At 37.7% G+C, this 27,253-nt stretch overlaps 1 pseudogene; it reads left to right on the top strand.

The window, feature by feature from the left end:
• Positions 1 to 21,838: 21,838 nt before the first annotated feature.
• LOC101327809 (mitochondrial carrier homolog 1-like) overlaps positions 21,839 to 27,253 on the top strand; it is a 91,596-nt pseudogene continuing 86,181 nt past the window's right edge.

Below are 27,253 nucleotides of genomic sequence, written 5' to 3'. Positions count from 1 at the left end.
AACAGGTGGGACCTAAGTAAACTCAAAAGCTTTTGCACAGCAAAGGGAACCATAAACAAAACAAAAAGAGAAGACCCACAAAATGGGAGAAAAATATTTGCAAATGATGCTACCAACAAGGGATTTCCAAAATCTACGAACAGCTCATGCAGCACAATACCAAAAAAACAACCCAATCAAAAAATGGTCAGAAGACCTAAAGAGACATTTCTCCAAAGAAGACATATAGATGGCCAAAGGCACATAAAAAGATGTTCAACATTGCTAATTATTAGAGAAATGTGAATCTAAACTACAATGAGGTATCACATCACACCAGTCAGAATGGCTATCATCAAAAAGTCTACAAATAATAAGTCCTGGGGTGGGTGTGTAAAAAAAGTAACCCTCCTACACTGTTGGTGGGAATGTAAATTGGTACAGTCACTATGGAGAACAGTATGGAGGTTCCTTAAAAAACTAAAAATAGAGCCACCATATGATCCTGCAATCCCATTTCTGAGCATATATCTGGAGAAAACCATTATTTGGAAAGATACATGCAACCAATGTTCACTGCAGCACTATTTATAATAGCCAAGACATGGAAACAACTTAATGTCCATCAACAGATGAATCAATAAAGAAGATGTGGTACATATAGACAATGAATATTACTTGGCCATAAAAAAGAACAAAATAATGTCATTTGTAGCAACATGGATGGACCTAGAGATTGTCATACTGAGTAAAGTAAGTCAGACAGAGAAAGACAAATATCATATGATATTGCTTATATGTGGAATCTAAAAAAATGGTACAAATGAACTTATTTACAAAACAGAAATAGAGTCACAGATGTAAAAAAACAAACATGGTTTTCAGGGGAAAGGAGCAGGAGGGATAAATTGGGAGATTGGGATTGACTATACACACTACTATATATAAAATAGATAACTAATAAGGACCTACTGTATAGCATAGGAACTCTTCTCAATACTCTTTAATGACCTATATGGGAAAAGAGTCTAAAAAAGAGTGGGTATATGTATATGTATAACAGATTCACTTTGCTGTACAGCAGAAACTAACACAACATTTTAAATCAACTATACGCTAATAAAAATTTTTTAAAAAGAGAATGAAATAATGCCATTTGCAGCAACATGGATGTACCTGGAGGTTATTGTACTAAGTAAAGTAAGTCAGGCAGAGAAAGACAAATATCATATGATATCGCTTGTATATGGGATCTTTAAAAAGATGATATGAATGAACTTATTTACAAAACAGAAACAGACTCACAGACTTAGAAAACAAACTTATGGTTACCAAAGGGGAAAGGTGGGGGGAGGGATAAATTGGGAGTTTGGGATTGACATGTACACACTACCATATTTAAAATAGGTAACCAACAAGGACGTACTATATAGCACAGGGAACTCTGCTCAATATTCTGCAATAACCTAAATGGGAAAAGAACTTGAAAAAGAATAGATACATGTATATATATAACTGAATCACTTTGGTGTATACCTGAAACTAACACAACATTGTTAATTATACTCCAATACAAAATAAAAATTTTTTTAAATATATAATGCAATGCTTTCAACTAGATCTTTCTACATTGTTTGGTTATTTCCCTTGGGAAAATATCTAGAAGTAGAATTGATAGATCAAAAATATATACATTTTAAATTATTTTGAATATATACTTCCAAAACTCATTCCAGAAGATTATAAATATACACATTTCTAGCCCTCAAATAAACTCTAATATGTATATATCTTAGTATATTTATTTGGTTTTAATTGTGGGTTAAATCCCACCTTATTACAAAAGAGTTTCAGGTAGCTTTTTAAGCTATATACAAGATAAAAAATGTAAGTAAAAAAATGTGATCAAATGGAAACTAAGGGTAAGAAAAATAAGAGGAGGACAGGTGTGATATTAACATATAAATACCCTGAGGTTCTTTACAAGCTGAGCATTTTGACTGTGTAGGAAACCATATTCAAGCTTTATAAATATCCAGACAAATACTTGATTAAGCAAAGTGATGACTTGAATGAATCATCTCCAATTCCTTTTGAAAGTTGGCATAGCATGAATAATAAAGGACTGAAATAAAATGACAGAAGAAAGAAATTAAACAAGAGATTATGGATACATATAATTACATTGAGACTGAAAAAAAGATGTGATAGAATGGACATAGAACTTTGCTACTCAAAGTGTGGTCTGTGTACCAGCAGCTTTGGCATCATCTGAGAATTTGAAGCTACTGTTTCACAATCTGTGTTTCAGCAAGATACCTCAGTGATTATATGCACATTAAAGTTTGACAAGAGGGAAGCACAGAGGAAACCTCTGAAGGAGGCCAATTTGATTTCTCCCTAGATGGCATCGCACACTGTCAGTGACCTCCCCATCAACCATCCCCAAAGCCCTTCTCTCTTGCCTGCTTCCAATAATAAAACTAAAACAGCCAGCTACTCTCCTGCCTCCCTTGCAGCTAAGAGTAGCAATGACCACCCAGGCAGAGAATGAGATATGATGAAATGTTACTGGGCAGCTTCTGGTAAAGATTTTCCTGTTTGAGAAAAGTAGAAATGGTGAGGTGAGATCTTTTTGTCACCTGCTAACTTCCTTTGTGCTAAGATTCCTATTGTAAAGTTACAATGCTCAGGACTGGGTTAGCTGTTTCATGGCTAATGAGAGCAGGCATCACCAACATAGATACTAAGAACAGCTAAGTGGAATTAAAAAGAGTCCTTAATGCCATCACTGAGCTGCTGCACCAACCACACTGCCCACTTTTGAACTTCTTGTGTTTTGTGAGATAATTACATGTCCCTGTGGCTAAGTCACTGTTCTATTACTTGCATCTGAGAGCATTTCTAATGGTCCTTGGGGTCAGCAGAGTGAGGAGAAAAGAGACAAGAGGGAACTATTTCACATGTAGAAAGTTCATACGTAGGGGACTCAAAACTCTGAAGGACTCAAATTTTAGTCATATTGTAGATTTGATTAATTCAGTTATTTCCATCTCAAAGGGTTTTGTGTATGTGTTTTCTCCCATAAAGAAATAAACCTGATTGTTGGTAAGTCTATAATTCGCTTTTTCTTTACAGATATAGAATATGAATCACACTTGAATTTTAGTTTTATATCACAAAACTGTTTAAGTCAGTGATTAAAAATGACAAGCTTTGTACAGCAGAAATTAACACAACACAGTAAATAAACTATACTTGAATAAAATAAATTTTTAAAAATGACAAGCTTTGCTACGTTTTTGTTAACCAGGTTACTTTTAAACCTTATTTCTTTCAGATTGTGTGTTGTTGCTACACATTCACTGTACCTCCCCAAACCTGCTAAAATATAGAATTTCAGTCCATAGGGGAACAGATATAAAAGTGATGTAAGAAGTAAACAGGTTATATTTTCCCCAGACTTCTCATGATTAAAAAATTTAATCCAAGAGTATTTCCTCCAATTTTCTTTCCTTTCCTCTCAATCAACAAAGTCTTGTTTGGGAAAAAAAATGGAAATTTCAGCATCTATTTCTGTATGGAATTGAAATTTTCCATGACACTTCAATCACACCCTACCAGTATAAGACAGGGCCACTGCTGCTGCTGCTGCTTTTGCAACAAAAAGAAAGTGCAATAAAAGATATGAATTACCAGAATTTGCATGGATTAAGGTTTAAATCTTCTAATTATTGAGTATAATGAAACAGTATATTTAAACACTTGTGAATGAAAATCTTTTAAAAATCTATAAATGAATTTCCTTCTTTACAATTATAATAGTAGCATAATAAATCTTTAGATCATTGTGAACTTTCATGGGCCTCATAGTAATCGATGATGTTCAAACTATAGAAAGGTTAAAATGAAAGGTGGATTGTTTGAACTTACTGTTCATGTATCCTAGAACATACCTTGGAGATATATATGGGTACTATTTCTGGATTTTTTTTTAATTATTTGTTTTTGGTTCAGACTTTTTTTTCTTTTGCAGGGGAATTATTTGTCATTAATCTCTTCTCTCAAAAGATTACAAGATTATGTTCAACAAATAATTTAGGCATTTCAAAGTTTTATTATTTTTAAGTAATATTTTTTACAGTACATGCACTCAAACTTAATATATACCTAGCAAAGTAATTCTCAAATTCTCATGTGCATGTGAATCACCTGGGGTCTTGTTGAAATGCAGACTCAAACTCAGTAGCTCTGGAGCTGGGCCTGAGACTCTGCATTTCTCACAAGGTGAGGCCGGTGCTGTGAGTTCCCACATCAGTCTCTTGGTAGCAGGGCCTCGTATCTTATTCTTCACAAAGTGCTTTAATTTACATAATCTCCTATAATTCTCACCCTACCCCCCACCTGATCAGCGCCTAAGATAAAGTAAGTTGCTGAGACCTTCAGGGTCTTGTCAAGACCATAAGTACCAATAATAAAGCTGACACTCCAACCCGTACAATCTGACACAAATCTAATTTTCTTTCTACTTCAAAAGAGGGCTTTCCCCTGCACCTCTGCCAGGTGAAACATCCAGTCCTTTGGAGCAAATCAGAACAAATCCTGCAGTCCATCAGTTCATTCAGATTATATATTATCTGACCAATGAAAGAGCGAAATACATCAACTAATTTTACAGACTACAATAGAAGGATCAATTTGGCTTTATTCACATAGCAGAATGCACTGTAATTTTGACTTTAATTAGACATTAGAATGTTACACGGAAAGAAATGTCCACTTATATACACTGTGTGCCATTAGCACGCCAGCTTTATATAAAGCAGAAGTTAGTTTATTTTCAGATGAGGGAAGGACAGGTGGTAAACAGACTTGCTAATTCAGAAGATGCTAGTCACGGTCCAGAGAAAAACAGAATTAGGGCTTCATTTTCCTCCCACTTTTGTCTTTCCTTCTTCTCTCTTCATCTCCCCCCTCCTTTCTTCTCTGCCACTGCACACATATCCATAAAGCCCTTAAGGATTTAGTTTCATTTTTATGATTCAACTAACTGAAAAAGCTAAAATCCCTTTTAAGGTCTGAGAGCAGTAGAAAGTCTGGTTATTTGGAGTTCTGTTGGCCAGTTTTTGGCATCCGCACTCAAGGAAGCCTCCTGCAACAACCATCCAGAATGAGCGTATGGCAGACCTCTGTAAGCAACCAGCATTATTCAGTCATTGTTCATTATGTTTGAATTAACAGTGACAGTACACATCCTGCCTGTTAGATGATGTTTCTAGTTAATTCCCTATTATCTATTAAAATCTCTGAGCTCTTGTAGAAAGGATGCACAGAAAAGTCATGCACAGAGGCTCAAGGACCACCCACATATTACTTTCCCCATACTTTCCACAATACAGTTCAAAAGAGTTGACTTTAAAAACCAATACCACCACATTAGTACTGTAACCTCATACTTCTGGTTCTGACTAGAGTGTTGGGAGGAGAAATGCATTGTTGCTTTTTTCCTATCTATGAGCCAAGTTACACTCACTCCTGGGGAAGGGAGTAGGAGTGACACTGAATTACAGAGTTGCCAGGTGAAAAGATCGCTTCAATATACTGTTGATGGTATTGTTATGTAAGCTACCCCAGCATCACTGTTCTCTGATTCTACACATCGGCCATTGGGTCAATAGCTGTAGCATCACATGACTAGAAATGAAGGCCAACATGGACCTACTTAAAAACTACTGCCTCTGTTCTGTAGAGCTCCAATATTGCTCTGCTGATATGATGTGGGAGGACTGTGAACTGCAAGGTTGCCATTCAGGAGCTGTCTGAACTAAGGCCTTGGTCCTGTGGGTTAGCTCAAGCTAGGCATCTAAGAGGCTTTTGACTTGGATTTTCTGAGATCTGAATGCTTATTACCACCTATTAGTCTCTCATCCCAAGTGACCACTATGCAGTTGGGATACAGCCAGCACTAGGATCGCCAAACATAGGCTCCAGTGTCTCCTATTTTTTGCTTGAAGAGTGTTCTTCTAAAGTTGTAGGTTACCCACTGCTGCAAAACAGCTATAACCACCCTGGGGATTTCGTTCCCATATGCAGATTTCTCCCCTCCCCCACTCTGATTTGATTAGAGAAAACACATGCTTGCAGATCTAATACCTGTGTTCACCATGTCACAGCATGAGAATCAGGAACTCTATGCTGTGAGGCCCTCCAAGGTCTCCAGGACTGATCATTCTTTACTGAAAACAGAATTTAAAAAGTTTTCCTCAGCAGAAAAACCGAGGCAAAATAGTCTAAAGACAAAAATTCATTTACTGAGTGCATTTTGTTTAAAGTAGCATATGATCTATTCAATGTCTGAGTTCACTTGTAAATAAATGACTACCCCTTCTAATAACAATAATGATAACATGCTGCATGTGTTAAAAGCTTTTACACTTTCAAACACTTTCCATATGGATTGAACCACTTCTAACTCAATAAACATCCATAAAATTTACACATTGCTTGAACTGTGAATGTTCCCCCAAAAAGATATGTTGAAATCCTAACCTCCAGTACCTCAGAATGTGACTTACTTGGAAAAAGGGTCTTTACAGCAGCAATCAGGTTAAAATGAGGTCATTAGAGTAGACCCCACTCCAATATGACAGTATCCTTATTAAAAAGACAAAAGTTAGACACAGATAGGCACAGAGGAAGATGATGTGAGGAGAGAGCAAAAGGACAGCCATCCCCAAGCCAGGGAATACCTGAGATCTTCAGAAGCTAGGCTTCTTCTGCTTACCTGAAATCAATCATTTCAACTATTGTTTTCTTAATGAGGCTTCTCTTGGAGGATATGACATGGAAGCTGATGGGGTCTGCTTCCTAGAAGGATGAGCTACAGTTACAAAAATGCTGAATTTCTAAATTTACATAATGAGTGTTCAAGTAATATGATTGTGTACCCTGGAAAAATAATTTCAGAAGCAGGTTCCTTCTTTCTAAGTGGGGGCTTGTAATTTCATTGCATAAATGTCCTAGATTATTCAGCATATATTTATGAAGTACTTATTATGTGCCTGGTACAGTATGAGATAGAGGATCATTCATGAAACATACAATTAAACTGAGATGTCATTATAAGTAGACCTGGCAAAAGAATGACAACAGTTTCCTAAATACTCTGGGTAGAGCCAGGAAAAGGAGGAGTTCCCACCCCCAACTTTGAAAGCTTGGGCTAAGTTTGATACTGTCATGGAAGACCTTGGCATATTCTCCATCAAAATGGAGATGGTTTTGTTGGGCTTAATAAATAATATTAACTAAGCTTCATTGTTCAATTAATTGATAATTGAATAAAATGATAGTATTAGCAATTCTAACAATAGCAAGACCTAAACTTTACTTACCAGTATCACTATGCTCAAACTTGTCAAGCGCTTCCTTCTTTGATCTTTACAACCACCTTATTGGGTAGGTAATACTGTGAACCCACTTTAAAGATGAGTAAACCAATGTACAGAGAGGCAAGTAACTTACTTAAGAGGTCACAAAAGTAATAGAGACCGAAGTCAGAATCCAAAACCATGTATGTCGGTTCTCAGAACTGACAACAGAAACAGAAGACACTCCTTTTCTAAACAGCATATCCATTAACCAGGTTAAACTTTGGGTAAAAAGTCACCTCCAAATTTCATGGAATAATAGCCTTTGATTCATACTTATGCAAAATCCTCCCTTCATTTTTACAAACAAAGTCTGAGTCCAAGAGAGTACTAGTACTCCAAGAAAAGAAAATAACAATAAAAACTATAGAGAGCAGGGTTTACAGATCCCTCAGAATGTGAATTTCATCTGCTGAATAAGTCACTCCAGAAAACAAATTAGTATTTCAGTAAGATGAAAAAATGCATATATATATATATATATATATGATCATTGTAGTAAAGGAAGTGACAGATGACAAGTGGAATCCTTAAAAATCCAATACTGGTGAATCAGACACATGAGATTGGGAAACAGCCTTTTGTTTCTAGCTTCAACAATTCTTTCCCCAAATAAAAATTATGTCAGCTACAGAGTTTAAATCAAATCTACCACCAAGTGTCCAAAAATAACAAAAAAAAGGAAAACTATGACATTGTTGAATGACAGAAGTGGAAATGGCCTTAGAGACCATGCTTAACCCTCATACAGAGCCTGAAACATCAGCCCAGAGTTTAAAGTTGGTAACAATTGTAGATAGAAATCCTAGAGCTAAAATGCATTCATTGTTAATATGGGAATTCTAATAGCATATGCCCAAATTATTCTTTCTTTTCTATGTATTCTTCTCGATGTGAGTTCTGAGACATTTATTAGTTCAAGCAGTTTGTAACTCTGTTAAGAACATCCAGTGCTAACATATTTTCTAAAGCTGAACTGTCAGTGTATTCTGTCTCCCAACACCAGTAAGGTTCATCTTCATTTTGGCAATGAACCCTTTCACACATGGGCCACATGCCAATACAGCATTTTTTCCTCATAATCTTGAAAACTGAAGCAGAGTTTCAGTTTTCAGGTAATGACGCCATCCTTCTTCCAGAGCACGTGGGCAGAGTACCAGCCACTATGATAGTTGGGGGTTGACCTCACTGAGTTCTGGTCCTTGATATGTAGCTAGGAGAGGGAAATTATTTTAAAACATGCTTCACATCCTGTCAGCCTCTCTTCTCCTTCCATGGTGGCACTGGGAGTCTTGTTCTACATGACATGGCCTCAGCATAGAAACATCCTAGGTCTCTGGGTCATCACTTGAAAGAAAGACACCAAGGAGAGCTGCCTGACCTCCACTGTACTACCATGTGGGTGACAAATAACCTTCACTCTCTTACACCACAGAGATCTTGGGGTGTGCCTGTTACCACAGCATCACCTAACCTCTCCTGAGTAACACAGCGAAGAGCTCTCTGTATGTGACCACTTCTAAGACTGTGCTTATTCAGAACTCGGAGCATGCTGAACACACTCACACATGGCATTCCATATCATGACAGTGTTAACAGCAAATCAAAAATCTAAAGGAAAGTTAAATAACTGGCTCTACTTTCTCTTTCTCCGGGTCTCTTATTTCTGTTTCATATTGCCCACCTACCCTGGCGATCAGTTTGTATCTCGGAAATGTGAACACTAGGTTTGCCAGCTCTACAGTACTGGGTCAGCCTTCTCCATTTCAACGCTCTACCAATTTCAGGCTCCACATGTTTGATACCTGATTCCTTTTATTCACTGGGCTCATTTTTACATAACTGACTCAATTCATGTTGACATCTACTCAGGTTAGTATCTCTAACTTATCAGGGTGTGTTAAAAACACAGACTGTGGCTGGAATCCCTGCATACATGATGAGGATGCGGAATCAAATATCCTTTAGTTGGTATATCTTTGAATTTCTTCTCCAGATTTAGTCACCATTATAGCCAATGAACATCCTTCACATTTGTTGATTAAATAGGACCACCAGATAATTATTTTTTTTTACTTTCACCTTTTCGTTTGATAGGTAGTTTTATATAAATGTGATTGATATTCATTTTATCTTGTTGATAGACATGGGAGATTTCATTAACAACAAAATGTCAAGAACAACAGATCCACCTAAATCTTTCCCCTGTTATCGGAAGTGTCAAGATCTCATGAGGCTTTTAAGAAGAGGATTCCCTTAAACTGCAGTTGAGTGTTGGAAGAATTTCTCCTTGTATTCTGACATGCTGTGAGACATAGTTGTTAACAGTGATGGGGAAGGAAAGGGGCTGATCTTGGAGGAGATTCTGAAATGATGAATTGAGAATAGATGGATTTGAAAATAGCCTGCTCCTCTGAAACCAGCAGGAATCACGAAGTCAATAAAACCTCCAAACATCTGGAGACAGACAAATATAGTCTCCATATTTTCCTTTTCTAAAGAGACATAGTCACTATGCGAGAAAAAGGGGTGGGAATATTTGTAGCAACAAGGCACCAAGAAACAACCCAACACCAAAGAGAAGCATGTGGAAAGGACATCTGCTCTCCTATGACAGATATAGAAAAGAGATTATCTTTGAAGATATGCAAAGAATTGTCTGAAGGGCTAGAAGCCTTTATCCAGAGAAAGATGGGAGGAGAAGGCAAAGCTGAAGGAATTCTCAGGAAAATGTATGTCCAAACAATGCCCAACCCATGAGTGACAAGGAGCACAGTCACTTGAGGAACCTGCAGTGGCTCAGAAGAGCAATAGCAAAGAGCACAGCACATGACCCCCTTCACTCACAACTTACTGGTTCTTGGCCAAAATTATAAGCCATCATCATAAGTCAACAATCACCTATACCATCTCGTGAATCTTTCCTTTGAATTCTGATGAAATAAGAACAATTTTTTTGTCAAAAATCTTCTCTAGTGGATATTGATCATACCTCTTGGATGCCCAGAAGCTTTGAATACCCCTGCTGGTTTGGAAAAGTCCTTACTTTGTCAATTCTGGTGTAAAATAGAGGTCACTTTTCTATATAAATGTCTCACATTCAGAGCCTCCCTCAAAGATTTATATAAACCAAGAGCCTGCCTATCGAACAAAGCAAAGCCAAATACTGAATTAGAAGCTGGTAGCACAAAGAAGGAGGTCTTGCACCAAATTCCTTCTGGCTTAAAATCCCCCCAGTTTCTAGGTTTAGCAGTGAACAGGGTTCTATGCTGATGCTTAGTGTCCAGTATTACAAGTGTCTGCCATGGTATCTCCACTTGACCAGTTCTGATTGGTGATACAGGGCACAGGTCATCACTCTGTGATCCTGGCACCTATTTCTCTAACTTCTAGAAATTGTGACCTAGTCAATATAATTTAACATACTTATTTTCTGCTTAAACCACTAAGGATTGATTTCTCTTGTTTGCAACCATAACCCTGCAGTGGACACTGTCCATGCTCTGCTCAGATCCTCTGATTCTACTTCTCAGTGCTGGGATTCTCTCTCCCAGATTCTGTGCACTCTTGCGTGTAAAGGCAACTCTTGCAACTTTCTTTGGAAGTACTGCCCTCTGACTATAAAGCTGTTTTGTACACATGCCCAAAAGAGCTGCAAGTGCTTAGAAACTGACACCCCCTTAAGCAGTATTTGGCAAATGATTGACAGGTGTAGGAATATGAAAACTACTGTATTAGCTGGCTAGGGCTGCCATCACAAAGTACCACAGCCTGGACGCCGTCAACAACAGAAATTTATTTTCTCACAATTCTGGAGGCTAGAAGCCCAAAATCAAGATGTCATTAGGATGGTTCTTCTGAGGCTGATCTCCTAGGTTTGTCTCCTCCCTGTGTCTTCACATGGTCTTCCTTTTGTGTGTATCTGTGTCCCCATCTCTTCTTAGGAGGACCAGTCATATTGGATTGGGGCCCACCTGTGTGACCTCATTTTAACTTAATTACCTCTTTAAAGACATTAACTCCAAATATAGTCACATTCTGAGGTACTGAGAATTTAGGGCTTCGACATCTGGATTTTTAGGGGGACAAAATTCAGCCTATAAAAATGACCTCCCTTGTCTCAAAGAGCTATAAACAATGAGGGCTGATATGCTCCAGAGAGCCTCTGCAGGATAAGGCTGAGGCTGAGACATGGTCTGAAATCACACTCTTTCCTGGGCTTCTTGCCCTTGTTTGGCTTGCTTTGCTCAATCTTTTCAGTGGTTTCTCCTGGGAGCCCGTCCTTAATAACTTACTTGTACAGGGATTCTCATCTCAGGTTCTTGGAAAGCTGAACCATTAGATAATCCTGAATAATACAGCTTCCTTTGCTCAGATGGTCTTCCAACAGAAAAACCTTCAAGAGGATATGCACATCTCCTTTAAAGCATCAGGAAGTGCTGTCAATGGGATGGAGAAGTAAGGACTTCAGAAATCGCTCTCCTCCATAAAAGCACTGAGAACACTGGGAAAAATTGTCAAAAATCACCTTTTTCAGAGCTCTGGAAATTAACCAAAGGCTTGCAACACTCTGGAGAACACATACTTAAGAAAAATGGCTGAATCTCAGTAAGAACAGAGAGTTTGCAGCATTTTAACTTGGTCTCTTTCCATCCCCTTTTCCAATTCTGCAGTAGACTTGAAAACCAACAGCCTCACAATCACAGTGAAAACCAGCATTCTGGCAAACAACGAAAGTGACAGAACAGGGTTAGAGCTATTCCAATGCCCAAATCCCAGAAAACTGACATTATTTGACCTGCCTGTCCGCTCCCTGGAAAGGTACTCTCACAGAGTTTGCTTTCCTTTGACCTAATGCAAAGCTCGTCCAGTGCAAACAATTTCTCAATACATCATAATCAAACTATCAAATCTGAAGACAACAAGAGATTCTTGAAAGCAGCAAGAAAGAAGTACTTATCACATGCAAGGGATCCTCAATAAGATTAATACTGATTTCTCATCAGAAATCATGAAAGCCATAGGCAGTGAGATGATATATTCAAAGTGCTGAAATAAAAACACTGTCAACTAATAATTGAACCAGCAATTCTAGAGAACCAAGAATTTTCATCCAGTAAAATAATCCTTTGAAAATTAAGGAGAAATTAAGGCATTCCTAGATAAACAAAAATTGAGAGAAGTGGTCATAAAAATATTTGCTCTACAATAAATACTAAAGGGATTCCTTCAGGAAGAAATGAAAAAACACTAGATAGTAACTTAAATCCACATAAATAAATAAATTGCACCAGTAAAGATAACTATATAAATAAATAGAAAAAATGTTATAATGTATGTATTGTTTGTAGTACTTTTTCCTCCTAGCTGATGAAAAGATAACCACATAAAGCAATAATTATAAATCTCTGTAGATAGGTATAAAAAGGAAGATGTAATTTGCATGACAGTAATAACAAAGTGAATCAGTTATACATAAATACATATCCCCATATCTCCTCCCTCTTGCTTCTCCCTCCCATCCTCCCTATCCCACCCCTCTAGGTGGTCACAAAGCACCTAGCTGATCTCTCTGTGCTATGGGGCTGCTTCCCGCTAGCTATCTATTTTACATTTGGTAGTGTATATATGTCCCCGCCACTCTCTCACTTCGTCTCAGCTTACCATTCCCCCTCCTCATGTCAAGTCCATTCTCTACGTCTCTGTCTTTATTCCTGTTGTACCCCTATATACTTCAGAACCACTTTTTTTTTATGATTTCATATATACTTGTTACATATAGTATTTGTTTTTCTCTATCTGACTTACTTCACTCTATATGACAGAATCTAGGTCCATCCACCTCACTACAAATAACTCAATTTCATGTCTTTTTATGGCTGAGTAATATTCTATTCTATGTATGTGTCACATCTGCTTTATCCATTCATCTGTTGATGGACACTTAGGTTGCTATTGTAAATAGAGCTGCAATGAACAATGTGGTACATGACTCTTTTTGAATTATGGTTTTCTCAGGGTATATGCCCAGTAGTGGGATTCTTGGGTTGTATGGTAGTTCTATTTTTAGTTTTTTAAGGAAACTCCATATTGTTCTCCATAGTGGCTGTATCAATTTACATTCCCACCAACAGTGCAAGAGGGTTCCCTTTTCTCCACACCCCCTCCAGCATTTATTGTTTGTACAATTTTTGATGATGGCCATTCTGAATGGGGTGAGGTGATAACCTCATTGTAGTTCTGATTTGCATTTCTCTAATCATTAATGATGTTGAGCATTCTTTCATGTGTTTGTTGGCAATCTATATGTCTTCTTTGGAGAAATGTCTGTTTAGGTCTTCTGCCCATTTTTGGATTGAGTTGTTTGGTTTTTTGATATTGAGCTCATGAGCTGCTTGTAAATTTTGGAGATTAATCCTTTGTCAGTTGCTTTGGTTGCAAATATTTTCTCCCATTCTGAGGGCTGTCTTTTCGTATCGTCTATGGTTTCCTTTGTTGTGCAAAAGCTTTGAAGTTTCATTAGGTCCCATTTGTTTATTTTTGTTTTTATTTCCATTTCTCTAGGAGGTGGGACAAAAAGGATCTTGCTGTGATTTATGTCATAGAGTGTTCTGCCTATGTTTTCCTCTAAGAGTTTTATAGTGCCTGGCCTTACAGTTAGGTCTTTAATCCATTTTGAGTTTATTTTTGTGTATGGTGTTAGGGAGTGTTCTAATTTCATTCTTTTACATGTAGCTGTCCAGCTTTCCCAGCACCACTTATTAAAGAGGCTGTCTTTTCTCCACTGTATATTCTTGCCCCCTTTATCAAAAATAAGGTGAGCATATGTGCTTGGGTTTATCTCTGGGCTTTCTATCCTATTACATTGATCTAAATTTCTGTTTTTATGCCAGTACCATACTGTCTTCATTACTGTAGCTTCATAGTATATTCTGAAGTCAGGGAGCCTGATTCCTCCAGCTCCGTTTTTCGTTCTCAAGATTGCTTTGGCTACTGGGGTCTTTTGTGTTTCCATACAAATTGTGAAATTTTTTGTTCTAGTTCTGTGAAAAATGCCAGTGGTAGTTTGATAGGGATTGCACTTAACTGGTAGATTGCTTTGGGTAGTATAGTCATTTTCACAATGTTGATTCTTCCAATCCAAGAACATGGTATATCTCTCCATCTGTTTGTATCATCTTTAATTTCCTTCATCAGTGTCATAGTTTTCTGCATATGGTTTTTTGTCTCCTTAGGTAGGTTTATTCCTAGGTATTTTTGTTGTTGTTGCAATGGTAAATGGGAGTGTTTTCTTAATTTCACTTTCAGATTTTTCATCATTAGTGTATAGGAATGCAAGAGATTTCTGTGCTAATTTTGTATCCTGCTACTTTACCAAATTCATTAGTTAGCTCTAGTAGTTTTCTGGTAGCATCTTTAGGATTCTCTATGTATAGTATCATGTCATCTGCAAACAGTGACAGCTTTACTTCTTCTTTTCTGATTTGGATTCCTTTTATTTCTTTTTCTTCTCCGATTGCTGTGGCTAAAACTTCCAAAACTATGTTGAATAACAGTGGTGAGAGTCGACAACCTTGCCTTGTTCCTGATCTTAGAGGAAATGATTTCAGTTTTTCACCATTGAGAACAATGTTGGCTGTGGGTCTGTCATATATGGTCTTTATTATGTTGAGGTAAGTTCCGTCTATGCCTACTTTCTGGAGGATTTTTATCATAAATGGGCATTGAATTTAGTCGAAAGGTTTTTCTCCATCTATCATATGTTTTTTGTTCTTCAATTTGTTAATATGATGTATCACATTGATTGATTTGGGCATATTGAAGAATTCTTGCATTCCTGGGATAAACCCCACTTGATCATGGTGTATGATCCTTTTAACGTGCTGTTGGATTCTGTTTGCTAGTATTTTGTTGAGGATTTTTGCATCTATGTTCATCAGTGATATTGGCCTGTAGTTTTCTTTCTTTGTGACATCTTTGTCTGGTTTTGGTATCAGGATGATGGTGGCCTCGTAGAATGAGTTTGGGAGTGTTCCTCCCTCTGCTATATTTTGGAAGAGTTTGAGAAGTATAGGTGTGAGCTCTTCTCTAAATATTTGATAGATATCGCCTGGGAAGCCATTTGGTCCTGGGCTTTTGTTTGTTGGAAGAGTTTTACTCACAGTCTCAATTTCAGTGCTGGTGATTGGTCTGTTTATATTTTCAATTTCATCCTGGTTCAGTCTTGAAAGGTTGTGCTTTTCTAAGAATGTGTCCATTTCTTCCAGGTTGTCCATTTTATTGGCATACATTTGCTTGTAGTTGTTATTTCTCCTTTTTCATTTCAAATTCTATTGATTTGAGTCTTCTCCCTTTTTTTCCTGATGAGTCTGGCTAATGGTTCATCAATTTTATTTATCTTCTCAAAGAACCAGCTTTTAGTTTTATTGATCTTTGCCATTGTTTTCTTCATTTCTTTTTCATTTATTTCTGATCTGATCTTTATGATTTCTTTCTTCTGCTAACTTTGGTGTTTTTTTGTTCTTCTTCCTCTAATTGCTTTAGCTGTAAGGTTAGGTTGTTTATTTGAGATGTTTCTTGTTTCCTGAGGTAGAATTGTGCTGTTATAAACGTCCCTCTTAGAACAGCTTTTGCTGCATCCCATAGGTTTTGGGTCATCATGTGTTGTCATTTGTTTCTAGGTATCTCTTGATTTCCTCTTTGATTTCTTCACTGATCTCTTGGTTATTAAGTAGTGTATTGTTTAACCTCCATGTGTTTGTATTTTTTACAGATTTTTTCTTGTAATTGATATCTACTCTCATAGTGTTGTGGTCAGAAAAGATACTTGATACAATTTCAATTTTCTTAAATTTACACAAATTACACAATTACACAAATTTACACAAAGGCTTGATTTGTGACCCAAGATATGGTCTATCCAGGAGAATGTTCCCTGAGCACTTGAGAAGAAAGTGTATTCTGTTGTTTTTGGATGGAATGTCCTATAAATATCAATTAAATCCATCTTGTTTAATGTATCACTTAAAGCTTGTATTTCCTTATTTATTTTCATTTTGGATTATCTGTCCATTGGTGAAAGTGGGGTGTTAAAGTCCGCTACTATGATTGTGTTACTGTCGATTTCCCCTTTTAAGGCTGTTAGCATCTGCCCTATGTACTGAGGTGCTCCTATGTTGGGTGCATAAATATTTACAATTGTTATATCTTCTTCTTGGATTGATCCCTTGATCGTTATATAGTGTCCTTCTTGGTCTCTTGTAATAGTCTTTATTTTAAGTCTATTTTGTCTATTATGAGAATTGCTATTCCAGCTTTCTTTTGATTTCCAATTCCATAGAACATCTTTTTCCATCCCCTCACTTTCAGTCTGTATGTGTCCCTGAAGTGGGTCTCTTGTAGACAGCATATATACGGGTCTTCATTTTGTATCCATTCAGCCAGTCTATGTCTTTTGATTGGAGCATTGACTCCATTTACATTTAAGGTAGTTATCAAAATGTATGTTCCTATTACCATTTTCTTAATTGTTTGGGGTTTGTTCTTGTAGTCTTTTCCTTCTATTGTGTTTCCTGTCTAGAGGAAATTAGCAATTGTTGTAAAGCTGTTTGGGTGGTGCTAAATTCTCTTTGCTTTTGTTTTTCTGTAAAGGTTTTAATTTCTCCGTCAAATCTGAATGAGATCCTTGCTGGGTAGAGTGATCTTGGTTGAAGGTTTTTCCCTTTCATCACTTTAAATATGTCCTGTCACTCCCTTCTGGCTTGCAGAGTTTCCGGTGAAAGATCAGCTGTTGACATTATGGAGATTCCCTTGTATGTTATTTGTTTTTCTCTTGCTGCTTTTAATAATTTTTCTTTGTATTTAATTTTTGATAGTTTGAGTAATATGTCTCTTGGCGTGTTTCTCCTTGGATTTATCCTGTATGGGACTTTCTGCTCTTCCTGGACTTGATTGACTATTTCCTTTCTCATATTAGGTTCATTTTCAACTATAATCTCTTCAAATATTTTCTCAGTCCTTTTCCTTTTCTCTTCTTCTTCTGGGACCCCTATAATTCGAATGTTGGTGTGTTTAATGTTGTCCCAGCGGTCTCTGAGACTGTCTTCAATTCTTTTCATTCCTTTTTCTTTATTCTGTTCTGCAGTAGTTATTTCCACTATTTTATCTTCCAGGTCACTTATCCGTTCTTCTGCCTCAGTTATTCTGCTATTGATTCCTTCTAGACAATTTTTAATTTCATTTATTGTGTTGTTCATCATTGTTTGTTTGCTCTTTAGTTCTTCTAGGTCCTTGTTAAACCTTTCTTGTATTTTTTCCATTCTATTTCCAAGATTTTGCATCATCTTTACTATCATTACTCTGAATTCTTTTTCAGGTAGACTGACTATTTCCTCTTCATTTGTTTGGTCTGATGGGTTTTTACCTTGCTCCTTCATCTGTTGTGTGTTTCTCTTTCTTCTCATTTTGCTTATCTTACTCTGTTTGGGGTCTCCTTTTCACAGGCTGTAGGTTCACAGTTCCCGTTGTTTTTGGTGTCTGACCCCAGTGGCTAAAGTTGGTTCAGTGGGTTGTGTAGGCTTCCTGGTGGAGGGGACTGGTGCCTGTGTTCCGGTGTATGGGGCTGGCTCTTGTCTTTCTCGTGGGCAGGACCACATCTGGTGGTGTGTTTTGGGATGTCTGTGGCCTTATTATGATTTTAGGCAGCCTCTCTGCTAACGGGTGGGGTTGTGTTCCTGTCTTGCTAGTTGTTTGGCATAGGGTGTCCAGCACTGTAGCTTGCTAGTCATTGAGTGGAGCTGGGTCTAAGCATTGAGATGGAGATCTCTGGGAGAGCTTTCACCATTTGTTCTTACATGGAGCCAGGAGGTCTCTGGTTGATCAATGTCCTGAACTCGGCTCTCCCCCCTCAGAGGCAAAGCCCTGACACCCCGCTGGAGCTCCAAGACCCTGTCAGCCACACCACTGCTAGTGTTGGAGGGTCTCCTGCAGAGGTGGGGGGTGGCTGCGGCTGACCGTGGGGACAAGGACACTGGCAGCAGAAGTTCTGTGAAGTACTCCTTGACGTGAGCCCTCCCAGAGTCCTCCATTAGCCTCACCAAAGAGCCAGGTCTGACAAAAAGTTTTTAAATTTTTTTTAATTTTCAAAAATTTTAAAAGGTTTTGAGGTTAAATTTGTATTAATCTGACTAGATTGTGTAAATTAGTATGTTAATCATAATTTCTAGGTTAATCAGTAGGAAAATAATAAATATATATAATAAAATAAATGACAAGCAAATTAAAGTCATACACTAGAAAAATCTAACACAAACGAAGGTAGTAAAAGAGGAAAGGCAGAACAACAAAAAAGACAAGGCATATAAAAAATAAATAGCAAAATGGAAAATGTAAGTCTTACCTCTTATAGTAATTTCATTAAATGTAAATGGAATAAACACTCCAATTAAAAGGTGCAGCTTGGTGGAATGATTTTTTTTAAAAAAAGACAAAAACAGTGATCTGGCTACATGCAAACAGAAACACAGTGAGATACGACAATATTCTAAGGTATCATCTGTTTTTTACTGTCTTCTAAAGTTAAGCTATCTTTACTAGAGTGCTTTTATTTGGGGCATTGAGTGTTTTGAAGAAGACACTGAATCATACCTCACCTCTGTGTACACACACACACGCACATACAAACACATACACTAGCATATTTTTATGTCTCAGTTCTATGTGCTCAAATGTAGGAAACTCAACAGATAAAGACAAAGTAATTGTATTCATAGAACTTAATGCTGTGTCAACAATTTGCCTACATCTACCCACATAGGATTTCCAGAAAGTTTTAGAAACAAAATTTATACTCGCAAAATATGCTACATCCATGCAAACTGGGCCAGAGAGACTTGCAGAATCATAAGGGACTATTTTCCATATACACTATCTCACTTTATGTCCATTTCAACTCTCTGATATAAATTTAACAGGTATTTTAATCTCCACTTAAAAAATAAAGACTTAGAGTTCAAGAATACACATTATTTGCAGAGGCTGCACAGTTAATTTGTGGCAGAAACAGTATGAAAACATATCCTCATTCTTTCCTATGTTTATTGGAATGAGCACATCCTCTTCCCTCTCATTGTGCTAGCAGCCCATTGAAGTAGCAGGCAAACTTGTTCTGACTTTGTAGTTAAAATGCCTGAGAGAATTTTAAAGTTGGTGATGAGATTTTGCTATTCTATAACTTAATTTAAAAAGAGGAATGAAAGAAGTTGTGCTGAGAATGGGATGCAAATCTTTAACGGCATATTTGCTTAAAATATCATAGAGGGAATTGCGCATGAGCCGCTTTTTGAAATCAAATAAATTTCCTTAAATCACTGTCTTTTTCTTTCCATTAACAAAGTCTGCATTGGCAATGAGTCTGCAGTCTACACAGTCATAAAATGCAGTCTATCAACCTGTCTGTATGAAGTCAATAGCACACTGAACTAAGGCCCCTCCCTTTAGCATGCACACACACACATACAGTATCCTCATTTTATGGCCTGAATTATTTTTTCTTCTAGTATGTGCTTTCCAAAAAGTGTCAATGCCTTAGAAGCATAAGGAGGACTCTCGAGCCACTTTTTAAATAAATTCAATATCTACTCCTGTTAGAGAAAATTGCCATAAACCACCAGGCATCATATTTTGGCTAAACTATCAGTCAGCCACCTTTTATGGAACTGTCTTTATTATCTAGTTCATTTCTTGAAATTGTCCAGCTTGCTTATAAATGTCAAACAAGGTTCACATATTTATCTGGGCTTTTCTCTTCAGCAACTGACAGGAAAATGTCCTCCCAGTAGGGTGCTATACATGTAATTTACCCAAGGAATCAAAACCAAGAACCAAAATGTCTTTTACCTCACTGTGGTCACACTGCAGAACAAGGAAATCTCCCCTTGCTCTCCCTAGGAAGCAGGACCAAAAGAGAACATAGAGCATGTCTGTATGATGCAACCAGCTGTGCATGGAATCAACCCTTAATTAAAAATTACTTAAGAGTAATAAAACTAGGGTCATCCTGCCATTTTAATTTCAATGGAATTGAAAGGCAATGCTCTGCCAACATTAACCCATTCTGTTTCATTTCCATCAAACAATCTCCTTCTCTAGGATTATGGAGCCAATGCAGCATAGGTCTCCATTCCTACGAGAAGAGATTAGGTTGGAAGACAATCAAGGACTACTTTAAGGCACAGAAGGGTCCCTATAATAACTATAATATTGTTCTCCCTTCTTACTGAAAAAGGTTTGGCTCCCTGTTTTCTTCACCTGTAAAATACTAATAAGAATATCTGACCATTAAAACTGTTGTAAAGACTGAATGAAAAAAAGTGTGTAACAAAGTCTTCTGGTTAAGATGGCACCAAAAGTCTGCATAGAAACACCACCCAAAGTCACCTCTAGCCAGGCTAACCAAGAATGAAAGAGAGGACACAAATTGCCAATGTCAAAGTGAAAGAAATATCATCACTATGGATCTCATAGATATTAAAATGGTAACAGAGGAATCCTTACTACAAGCAACTCTATGTCCACAAATTTGACAATTTAGATAAATCAGATGAACTCTTAAAAGACACAAATGACTAAACTCACATAAGGACAAAAAAAAAGCTGAATAGCCCTGTATGTAATTTTTTAAAAATTGAATCAATATTCAATAGCCTTCCATAAAAAAGAAAGCATCAGGCTTAAATAGTTTCACTGGTAAATTCTACCAAACACTTAAAAAAGAAATTACACTAATTCTCTGCATTCTCTTCCAAAAAACAGAAACAGAAGAAATACATCCTAATTAATTCTATGCGGCCAAAATTACCCTAAAACTGAAACAAGATAAAGATATTATAAGAAAAAAATGACTAATAGCTAAATGATTAATGAACATAGATGTAAATTTCCTTACAAATATCAGCAAATGATTTAAAAAATACATGAAAAGAATTCTATACCACAACCAAGTGGGATTTACTCCAGGTATGCAAGGTTGGTTCAACATTGAAAAATCAATCAATGTAATCTATCTTATTAACAGAAAATTCTAGATAACATAAAATGAACAAAAGATTTAAAAATTTTAAGGATCAGAAGAAAAATAACAACAATCATAACAACATAACAACTGAAATCACTCACCAAGTCCTTCCAGAAGTGACTGTTCCGCTCACTGCCATACCAGTTCAGCCTCATCCCATCCAGAGCCAACAGAAAAATGACAAAAGGCAAGGCCAGAACTATTAGGGGCTGTCTTTCTCCTACCTTAGAGTCTGAATGAGGATCTTGAAATATAGCTGTTTATATACCCACTTCACAGAAGAGAGAAAGCCAATCCTCAAAAAGACTAAATAACCTGCCTTGGATAAATCAGTTCTTGAGTAACGGACCAGGAAACGATGCCAGGTCTGAGAGCCATTGAAGCAGACTGGATCTTAGAAATCAGCAAAAAGGAAACTCCTGAGGGACGACAAAGGAGCTATCTGGGAAATTCCTACATAGTGATGGGCAAACAGGCCTGGATTAAGAAAAAGGGAAGTGAGTCTCCTCCATAGTAGCAAACAGGCAAATCACCCTCTTCCCTCTCTGCTCCTTGATCCATGGAGAGTGTAATACTGGAACTCATGGAACTCAAAGGCTGAGGGAGACAAGTGGAAAGGAAGGTACCCACAACACCGCAGGTATAGAAAGGAATGCCACCGCAGTGCTGGGGGTGGGGACACGCCTTACCTGGGAGGCTCACAGAAGTCTTCACATTGAAGGTAAAGAGTGAGCTGACCCTTAAAGATGAATGGACATCAAAGACTCCTCTATTAAATAACTGTCTGAGCCTAGATAAGTCATATAACCTCTCTGGACTTTGCAATGTTTAATCTATAAAATAAGGGAGGAAGGTGAGCGTTTTTAAGAGTTCTCTTAGCTCCATCAGTCAAGAATTCTATAAATTCGTAGTAGAATGGAAATACTGTTTGACTTTTCCCTACCATCTCTCATGTATCCTATGTTTTTCCTCTCTCTCTTACTTGCTTTGGCAACCCACACTACCCTACCACAACCCCCGCCACTGAAAACAGAGGAAGTGAAATGAACGTTTTAAAATGACAGGTGCCTTTACCCTTAGCTAAGTTTAACATGCATTCAGTCATCTGCTGTGGGTTATTTTGGCTTTAGACTCTATTTATTCTGTCAGTCAATATAAAAGGTACCACTCACCATACCACCACCACAGCAGACGTGCAGGCTGTAGCATGGAAAGAGAGGACTCCTTTTGTGGAATTTTAGAAAAGCTATTAGCTATATAGGATTTCACTAATATTTTTGGCATTTCAACATAGGGCTTCAAATCTTAGGCATGTGGAATCTCTAAGAAGTCTATTATATTTGAATAAACTATAATATTTTATTGTTAAAGGGCTATTTTTTAGATAAACTGAAGAGGAAAAAATGATGAAAAATGCTGAGTCATTGTAGAAACAGAAGAAAAAACAGAAAAGTACAGAGGAATCAATATAAATACACACCTTGGATTCTGACTAAATCCAAAGGGCAGAGATGATTGTAGAACCAACATAGGCTGATTCAATTCTTCAAGACCTTCTTTCCATTCATCACCAGCAAAGAAAAACCAGCATTCCTGTGACCATGTTCTGCCATACAGGTGAGCTGGATCAAATCTACAGAAAGAGGGGGAGTCCCAGCCTTTGAGAGAGCAAAGTCCTAGACCCAGCTTCTGAGTGCTGTGTGACTTTGGAGAAACTCTAACCTCTCTGAATTTCAGTCCCCTCATGTGCAAAATGAAGTCTTTTGGGAGAATAGGAAGTGAAAAAAATAGGTTTTAGGTAACACTATCTGGGTTCATTCAGTCACTTATTCTTTCAGTCCTCAACTCTACATTATATGCTTACCAGGTACAAAGCACTAAGGATCTCCTGGTGAGTAAAAACAAACACGAAGCTATGAAAAAATAAGTACACTAATAAAAATAAAGGTACAGTTGTGAGGTGGGCAGAGGAAAGATGTGTGACACCAGGAGAACTATGATAGAAGTTAAGTTGTGCATGTGATGAAAATAAAGGGGTGGGGGGGGGGTAGGAGAGACGTTTCCAGGTGTGGTCTTTCGGAATTGCAAACCAGAATTATCTAATTAAGGAGGACAAGCCTCTAAGACAAATAAAGGAAAGGCCATTAACACTGTTGAAGACAGAACAGGGTCTCTCAAGCAGGTGGCCTGTGGTTGACACTGCAGACCACTGCTAGCAGGTCAGCTGGTACCAGCACTGAGAAAGGACCATCGCACTCCACCACAAGGTGAGCCTAGTGACAATGGGTGAGCAGGCAGGGCCACATCTACCTCTCTTAGCTTAGCGACTGTCAACAAGTCTTGAGGTCAATTTGAGCCTCAAATTTCCCTACATGTAAAAATGGAGCTTACCACGTCTCCTTCAGAAAGAATTCCACAGTATTTGGCAGAGTATATGTTCACAAAATATTTCCCTGAATGATCAAGGTTCACCCAAGAAAACTGTTTTCATGGCATTAATTCAGATTTAACATGTCCTCAAATTTGTCTTGGTGGGTTAATCAGAATAACAATTATGAAATTGACTCCTACAGTCAATTATGCTATAATTGACAGCTTTTAGGTAACAATCCTCATAAAACTGTGAATATGAAAGCAAATAAACTCAAAATTAAAAGATCATTAGTGGCAATTCAGAAGGATTATATAATAGAGGTCTATTATACGGGCCAGTTACAGTGTTGACAGCACAGTCATCATCATTTAAAATTTCTCTTCCCCAGCATGGACTAAACCAATCTTGCAACTCCCAAGATGATACCTCATTTACTACCTCATTCTTTTGCAAGAATTAAAACAAAGAAACAAAAACCTCACCTAGATTCCTGCCTGTTGACATTCGTCAGCAAATAAACAGCATCTGCAAAGCACAGGGCATTTTCCTCTTGCTCTGCTTTATCTGGGAGAACAGGAGGCAGGACTACATTTGGTTCCATACCTGTTATGCCCCAATCACTGAGTTACATACACACATCATCTCACCTAAGCGCCTAGCAATCCTGCCAGTTATGACCAGTCCCAACAGGTGATGAGACTGAGGCTCACTGAGAATAAATGACTTACAGTTACAAGGCTGGTACATGGCAGAGTCAGGATCTGAAATCAGATCTCTCTGGCTCTAAAACCTAAAACTTCGTTACATCAATTTTTTTTCCAAACTCAATGGCTCAATGGTGTAGCAATATGGGAAGCAGGGAGCAAGTGGGAGGGCAGAAGGAGGAGTCCAGTGATAATACTGGCACTAAAGGAGGACATTATCTGTAGATAAGTGCTGCCAGCTTTAGCAAAAATATTATAGGACACCCAATTAAATTTGAATTTAAGATAAATAACCATTTTTTTTGTATAAGCATGCCCACATGCAATATTTGGGACCTACCTATGCTAAAAATTTTTTTGATGTTTATCTGAAATTCAAATTTAATTGGGCATCCTGTATTTCACCTGGCAACCCTATTTGTAGAGAATTTTAAAACAATAGTAAAACTCCCTAAAACTTGGTATGCTTTTTATTATCACCATACACCAGCAGTTCGAAACACTGTCAGTGACAGAATACTCTCCGGTGGGTGGGCTTCCCTCTACCACCCTGCCCCCACACACTTAGATTCATCACCACCCAAACTGTTTTCTAGAATGTCAGTGTCCATGAGATGCTGAAACATCTGGAAGATGCCCACCATTCATCCCTTCCCTTCCTCCATGCTCAGGTGTCTCCATCAAGAGGTAGAGTCTAATTTCTCTAAAGATATACCGATGGCCAAAAGGCACATGCAAAGATGCTCAGCATCGCTAATTATTAGAGAAATGCAAATCAAAACAACAGTGAGATGTCACCTCAGAATGGCCATCATCAAAAAGTCTACAAATAACAAATGCTAGAGAAGGTGTGGAGAAAAGGGAACCCTCCTACACTGTTGATGGGAATGTAAATTGGGACAGCCACGATGGAAAATATTATGGGTTTCCTCAAAAAAACTATAAATAGAATTACCATATGATACAGCAATCCCACTCCTGGGCATATATCCAGAGAAAACTATAATTCAAAAAGACACACACACACCAATGTCCATTTACAATAGCCAAGACATGGAAGCAATCTAAATGTCCATCAACAGACGAATGGATAAAGAAGGTGTGGTGGATGTCCCTGGTGGCACAGTGGTTAAGAATCCCCCTGCCAATGCAGGGGACACGGGTTCAAGCCCTGGTCCGGGAAGATCCCACATGCTGCGGAGCAACTAAGCCCGTGTGCCACAACTACTGAGCCTGAGAGCCACAACTACTGAAGCCTGCATGCCTAGACCCCATGCTCCTCAACAAGAGAAGCCACCACAATGAGAAGCCTGCACATCACAACAAAGAGTAGCCCCCACTCGCCACAACTAGAGAAAGCCTGTGCACAGCAACGAAGACCCAACAAAGCCAAAAATAAAAATAAATAAAATAAATAAATTTATTTTTTAAAAAAGATGTTGTATATTTATACAATGGAATATTACTCAGTCATAAAAAAGAATGAAATAATGTTTTTTGCAGCAACATAGATGGATCTAAAGATTGCCATACTAAGTGAAGTAAGCCAGACAAAGACAAATATCGTATGATATCGCTTATATGTGGAATCTAAGAAAAATGATACAAATGAACTTATGTACAAAACAGAAATAGACCCACAGACAGAGAAAACAAACTTACAGTTACCAAAGGCAAAAGGGGGGAGGGATAAATTAGAAATTTGGGGTTAACAGATACACACTACTATATATAAAATAGGTAAACAACAAGGACCTACTGTATAGCACAGGGAACTAAATTCAATATTTTGTAATAACCTATGAGTGAAAAGAATCTGAAAAAGAATTTATATATATATAATATATATATATATATATATCACTGAATCACTTTGCTGTATACCTGAAACTAACACAACATTGTAGATCAACTATACTTCAATTTTTAAAAAATTTTAAGAAAAGAGGTAGAGCCTAACCCCCTTCTCCTTTGGATCTGGGTTGGTCTTGAACCTTGCTGAACCAAGAAACTGTGGCAGAAGTGATGTTCTGAGACTTCTAAGCCTAGAATATTAGAAGTTTTGGAGCTTCCTCCCTGGTCTCTTGGGGATGGTCACTCATCAGATGCCCCCTGTGAGAACACTCCCTCCCTAAATCCCAATGAGAACCCATAGGCATGCAGCCAGGATGTGGGTAAGCACTCTTGTTGACAATCACGGCTGAGCTCCCAGCCAGCAGCCACTAACAACTGCCAATCATATAAATGCCCAGGCTAGTTGAATCTTCAGGTAATCCTGAGGTAATAAGAAGCCCAGACTCTTCTGATTGCAACTGCACAAGAGACCCCAAGCAAGAACCCAATCCAGTCAGGCACACATTGTGAGAGATAGTCATAAATTGATCTACATTAGGGTTTTGTGCATTGTAAAGCAATAGATAACTGGAGGAACAGAATTTTTGTGGGATTATAAAAAGGAAGTTCCACATAAACATTTGAGAAACACTGAAATAATCTCTTCTTTTTGGAGATTCACAATGTCATATCAACAGTTCTGGGAATTTATGCAAGGAAAAATGGATTTAATTTTATTCAGCCCAATGTTTCTTAAATGGTCACATAATGCATTCTGCATAACACTCTCATTAATATTTTGGGAAACAGTGTCTTGGTAAGCTCACTTCAGGAAACCCTGCACTATTCCATGCTATTTCTC

Source organism: Tursiops truncatus, chromosome 10 (assembly GCF_011762595.2).
Source record: "Tursiops truncatus isolate mTurTru1 chromosome 10, mTurTru1.mat.Y, whole genome shotgun sequence".
Lineage (NCBI taxonomy): Eukaryota > Metazoa > Chordata > Mammalia > Artiodactyla > Delphinidae > Tursiops > Tursiops truncatus.
Note: the sequence above shows the minus strand (reverse complement) of the source record. Positions and strands in the feature narration are given on the sequence as shown.